The sequence below is a fragment of the Ochotona curzoniae genome, unplaced genomic scaffold (genome assembly GCF_017591425.1).
Source record: "Ochotona curzoniae isolate NIBS_2020 unplaced genomic scaffold, NIBS_Ocur_1.0 scaffold_3208, whole genome shotgun sequence".
Lineage (NCBI taxonomy): Eukaryota > Metazoa > Chordata > Mammalia > Lagomorpha > Ochotonidae > Ochotona > Ochotona curzoniae.
In genome coordinates, this window is record NW_024467106.1 from 31233998 (window position 1) to 31239997 (window position 6000).

Consider the following 6000-nt stretch of genomic DNA (forward strand, 5'->3'; position numbering starts at 1 on the left):
GTGTGTGGCTATGGCCACGGGCAGCCTCGGGGCTGGGCCCACAGTTTCTGGCTCAGGGCTGCGGCTCTCACATTCCATGCTCTGCTTGGTTGAGGGTATCATAGTGGGAAGGTTTTCTGGGGTGGTCATCCAGGGCAACTCACAGAGGGCATGTGCAATGAAGGATGAGGGCAAGCAGGTAACAGGCCAGCTGAGTGTGTCCAGGAGCTTAATCTTGCCACTCCTGAGGTCTCCCCATAGCAGAAGTGGTTGACTTATGTCAGATGGTTCCATAGTTGGGAGCAAATTCTGGTGATCAGGGCAGGAAGAGGCATGACTATCTTTGGGAGGGCCAAAGTTCTTTCCTGGGAAATGTGGTGGAGGGACCCCCTCTTGTATAGCACCTGTAGACAGAGGAGTCCATGAGCTTTGTTTTCAGCTTTGAATAGTGTTCTCTGAGGGGACCTCTTATTCTCTAGGAGCCTGGGGGTTCTGGAGGTCAGAGAAGAGGTCCCAACTCCAGTCCCTAACCCATCTTCCCTTCCTCCGCTCCCTCAGACTAACTTTGGAAAACGTCCTCTTGTTTGAGCCCTTCTCCCACTACTCTCAAGGTCTCCTGCCTGCTCTACTACTGCATACACTCAGCTGCTTACATCATGGCTTTTTTACCTTTAAAAAATTTACTTTTGATGATGTTTTCATAGTTGAGAAGGATGCATGCCCATGTTGAACACTGATTAAGGTGGGAAAGGTGAAGCAATAGGAATTGGAAAATTTGTTTCCAATTTTCTTTTTCTTCTTCATGTATGTGGGGAAAACTGGGAGAGAAGAGGAGAAGCCTTACCCAGCAACCTAACATCATCAGCACCCGGCGATGGGGGACCCCCACCAGACATCATCTCAGGATGCCCAGTGTGGAACATGCTCAAGAGTACTGCTCAAGTGTTTTTTTTTTTTTTAAGATTTATTTATTTTTATTACAAAGTCAGATATACAGAGAGGAGGAGAGACAGAGAGGAAGATGATTCCTTCCGATGATTTACTCCCCAAGTGAGCTGCAATAGCCAGTGCTGTGCCAATCTGGAGCCAGGAGCCAGGAACATCTTTCCAGGTCTCCTATGTGGGTGCAGGGTCCCAAGGCTTTGGGCTGTTCTAGACTGCTTTCCCAGGCCACAAACAGGGAGCTGGATGGGAAGCAGGGCCACTGGGATTAGAACTGGCGCCCATTTGGGATCCTGGTGTGTTCAAGGTGAGGACTTTAGCTGCTAGGCCACCGTGCTGGGCCCACAAGTGGTTTTGATAGTTCTGAAATGCTGTTGATATAGTTGATCCAAGGATGAGAAAATTCTTCCAATATCCAATGGCTGACATAGTCCATCTTAGAGTCTTCAAACACCCAGATGCTTGTCAACGCCTGACTGGGAGAGTTGTCCAGTTTGTTCTGCCTACATCCTCTGCTATGGCACTAGATGTCCACTGCAGATCCCAATGGACTTCCATATCTTCCATGTGCATCTGGGCATGCTGTCTGCTGCATCACTTTCAGCAACTGAGGAGACACATTTCTGACTCATACACTCTACAGTCAGATCAGAGATTATTGGAATCTCCCTGTGGTTTTAGTGTAGTGGTTCAGCTGGAGGTCACCAAAGATACCTCATCAGAGATGACCTAAGACCTGACTCATGTGTGTGCTAGCCAATACTGAGTATGGCTCATTCTGTCAATTACATCAGCTTACATACACATTGGTAGGTCAGTTCAGTCTCTAACTTCACCTCTTATGAAACCAATAGATGCTGTGGCCTCGCCCAACCCTGCCCACCCATACTTGGTCCTCATGTACATCAGTGGGAATTATAGCCCAGTCAGGGTGACCCCCAATTACCCCCAACAGGCCTGCCCTTAGCTCTGGTTCTTATGCATGTTGGTATGTGCAGTGGACTGGTCCAGTCTGTCCTGTATCCCATTTGACCTTTGAACAGACTAATGGATGCTGCAGCCTATCTCAGCCAAGCCAACCCCACTATCCAGCCACATTTATTCTGAAGGGTGCTACTGCCTGTCCTGCCAGGTCTATCCCCAGCCCTAGTTCTCATGCTCACTGGTGGAAGCTTCAGTCCATCAGAGAGGTGCTCACAGTTTTTCTACTAGGCCTACTCCCAACCTACACCTTGTGCTTTCTAGGAGGTTCTGTAGTCTAGTTTGATAGGGCTTGCCCCATTCCTAGCAGATGTTGCTAGCAGATGCTGTGGCAAAGCCCAATCAACCTGCATTTACTCTGACTCATGCATGTAGCAGAGGATACAGTTGTTAACCCAGCCTGGCTTGCCTAACTCAGCTCACATACAGGCCAATGGGTATTGTAGTCCTGCCTAGCCTGGTCTTCCTTTAATTCCAGTTTTCACACTCAGCAGCTAGCAGTGGCACTGCAGGGGAGTTCTTACTTCTCCTTATTGGGCTTGCCCCAACCTGGGTCCCATGTGTGCTGGTGGGTCCTGGGGTCCAGGTTGGCATGGCCAGCCATAAGTTGGTATTTGCTGATGGGTGCTGTAGCCTGGCCTGTCTTGGCCTGTTCTCAGTTGCATCTCATGCTGTTGGGTGATGCAGCCTAGCCTAGGCCAGCCAGTCCCCAATCTTGGCCTTAATGGGAACTAGCTCTTGTTATGACCCAATCTGGCCTGTTCTGCACTCCATCCTGGTTCTCATATTTGCCAGTTGGTGCTATGAACTGGCTAGACCTCCGACCTGACTCACATGTCTGTTGATGGGTACTGTAACTTGGCTTGGTCTGGGTTGCTCTCAGTATTGATTTTTGTGCCCACCTGCAGGGACCATGTCCTGACAGAGGAGTACCCCAATCTCCTCTATCAGGTCACCTCCCAGTGACAGATTTCACATACACCAGTGGGTGCTTGGCACAGCCCGACTTGGCCCATGTCTTGTGCTGGGCAGAGCAGTGGCCTTGTCTGACTGACCCATACCCTTTCCAGCTTTATAGTTGGATGCTACAGCCCAGCCATACCTGGTCCACCCATAGACACAGCTCTTGTGTGATTCAGTAGGTGCTGAGACCTAGCCCAGTCCATCTTATACCCATCCTGGCTCTTGTGAGCACCAGTGAGTGCTGGAGCCTAGCCCAGTCTGGCACAACCTAGACTCAGTCAACATCCATGTCAAAATATATTGCAGTCATGATCAGCTCAGTTCGCCACCCACATTCTGGCTTTTGTGCTCATTAGTAGGAACCACAAACCAGCTGGGATGTCCCCTTAGCTCCCTAACCAGGCCTGTTCCTATCCACAGATCTTGTGAATGCAGGTGGTTATTCTGACTCAGCCTGACAGTTTTGGCCTCATCCCCAGTTTTGGCCTTCTCTAATGGATGCTGCAGCCTGGCCTGGGCCAGTCCACCCCAATTCCAACTCTTACCGGTGGGTGCTATAGCCCAAGCCTATCCAGTTTGTCCCATCCCTGGCTTTCATGTTAACTGTGTGTTAACTGTGTGATATCCTAGCCCAGCATGGCCCACACTGCATCCTGGCTCCTGCACATGCCCTTGTGCTAACGTTTGATCCAGCCACTTTCTGGTCCATTCCCCACCCTACCTTACCTCTCAGAATCAGTCACACATTTGCTGACAAGTGGAGCAGTGTTGTTTGTTCTAACACCCAGCACTGACTCACGTGCTCACCAGTGGGAGCTATGGCTCAGTATGGAGTACCCATGTTCTCCCACCAGACCCACATCTTATCTGTTTCAGTGGGTGCTAGGCCCTTATCTGGCATAGTCTGCCTCTCTGCGTTGACCTCTGTGTGTTTGCTGGTGGATGTCAGGGGCCAGCCCACCCCATACCCTATCCCTAAGTGTGCCTATGGGTGCTTTAGCTTGGGTCAACATGGCCTGTTCCCAAGTCCAGTACCCATGAGTGTCTTGGGAGTTCCATGTTCATGCCTAGCTCAGCCCATCACCCCACTCAGCTCTGGAGCAAAGCAGTGAATATTGTAGTCCCACAGGGATGACCCGCATATTCCCTCACAGAATCTGCCCCAAGACCTGGTTCTCTTGCATGCTGTTTAGTGTCATGGCTCAGCCTAATGTGAACTGTCCCCTGTTCTGACACTCGCTGGTGGGCACCATGATCTAGCCCTGCCAGGGAGGCCCTGAGTTTCAGCTTTAGTGTGAGGCTATGAATTGTGATCAGTGGTGGTCAAGGCTATCTAGCCCAGCTCAGGTCTCACACATGGGCAGGTGCATCTGTTTGACCCACAAAGGTGTTCTAGCTTCTTTCCTCCAAATTGTTTGGCCTGTGCCCCCTCATTTAGCTGCAAGTACAGTGGCCTTGCTGGCAGAAGTCCCCCGGAAGTCACTCCTCACCTGCAATGTATTCCCTCAGCGGTCTCCCTGGCACCTGACACATCTCATGCACCCTTCCCTGATCAATCTACAGCTTCCCCTCTGCGAGTGCATGGGTTCCCCAGTGCGGTCTTCTGGCAGGGCAGCGTACTGTCCTGAGCCCTACCTGCCCACATGGGATCCCAGAGTCCATCCTTTAGCACATGTGCCAGTCAGGGACACTACTGCTCCACCCATGTGGAGCTCAAGCATGTTAATTAGTCCACAAGCCCAGTTCACCAACACAGCATGCCAACATGGCAGCCTGGGACTCAAACATGTGTAAGAGTTCCCAGAACAGCTCCAGCTCCACCATCCCCAACCCAACCCCAGTGCCACTAGGATGCTGGGGCATCTCTGGGGAGAAACCTGCTTCCCCCATGTTGTCTTGCAATAGAAGCCTGCTTCCCCCATGTTGTGCTTGGGAGTTCTAAGGAGGAGAGGGCAAAGGGATTTGCTGGGGGTCAAGGTCCCACTGGCTCACCCTGAGTGGACATCAGGGAACTCTGGTGGGTGGTATTTCAGACAACTGCTCCATTATCCATTCCAGGTGCTGGGTGATTTTGGTGATGAGATCATAGTGCTAGATTCCATCTGATGGTCAGAGGAAGGAGCAGCCTCATTCAGCTCCAGAGCCCACCTTATGCCCTGGGGACACATGTGGGTGGCCAGACCAGCTTAGAGAGGGGACGGAGGCATTTACACTGCAGTAGTGGATGGCCAGAAACAGGAAGACAGTGGCCATTGTCCCCCAGCTGGGTGTGAAAGTAGGCATATCTAGGACAAAGTCCTGCGGCGACAGGGGAGGCGCCTTGAACCAGTTTTTCTCAGGTGTTCATCTCCCCCATCACCCAGTAGTCAGGGCTTCAGCCTCCAAGGACCTTCCTGCTGGATGTGGCTCCCCTTCCTTTGTACATCTGGGTCTGGAGTAAGTAGTTGGGGTTGCGGGTTCTTGGCCGGCCAGTTTTTCATAGGAGGATCCATTGACAAGTGTTAAGAACATGTCTTGGGGATTTTGCCAAAATGTGATGTGGAGGACGCGGTGCCAGTTAGCCTGGGCAGAGAGCGCCAGTGAGGGCTGGGAGATTGGGATCCTTGGCATTTCTTGGGAGTATACCAGTGGTGTCTGGTTTGTCCTCAGAAATGCGATGGCAGGCCAGTGAATCCCTAGAGGCCTGCTGTGCCACAACACCTGCCTCATCCCTTCTGTAATTCAATCCGTTAGGGTCAGAGGAGGGTGGGGAAGATGTGAGTCATAAAGCACACTTAGGGTCCAGGATTAACTCAATAGCAAGTGTCCTTTAGAAAGGGATGTGGGTGTGGGCATACTTGGGAAATGCTGTAGTCCCATGGGAAGCCTTTTGTTTCAAACCTCCCAGTTACATGGATAGCTTGTAATGAACCAATAGCCCACTGAGCTACAATTTGTAGGACAAGTGGGTTGTGCTCCCTAGAATCCCACTGAGTGTAAAGGCCTGCTAACTGCCTCTCCCCTGAAAGTTCTGCCCATCAACTCTGCTTAAGTGAGGACTCCTTCCACTTGACAATGAGGTCATCTCCTTGTTGGAGCTAACACTTCACTACTCGATAGCAGGGAGCACTGATCAGTTACCTCTGTGACATTTCA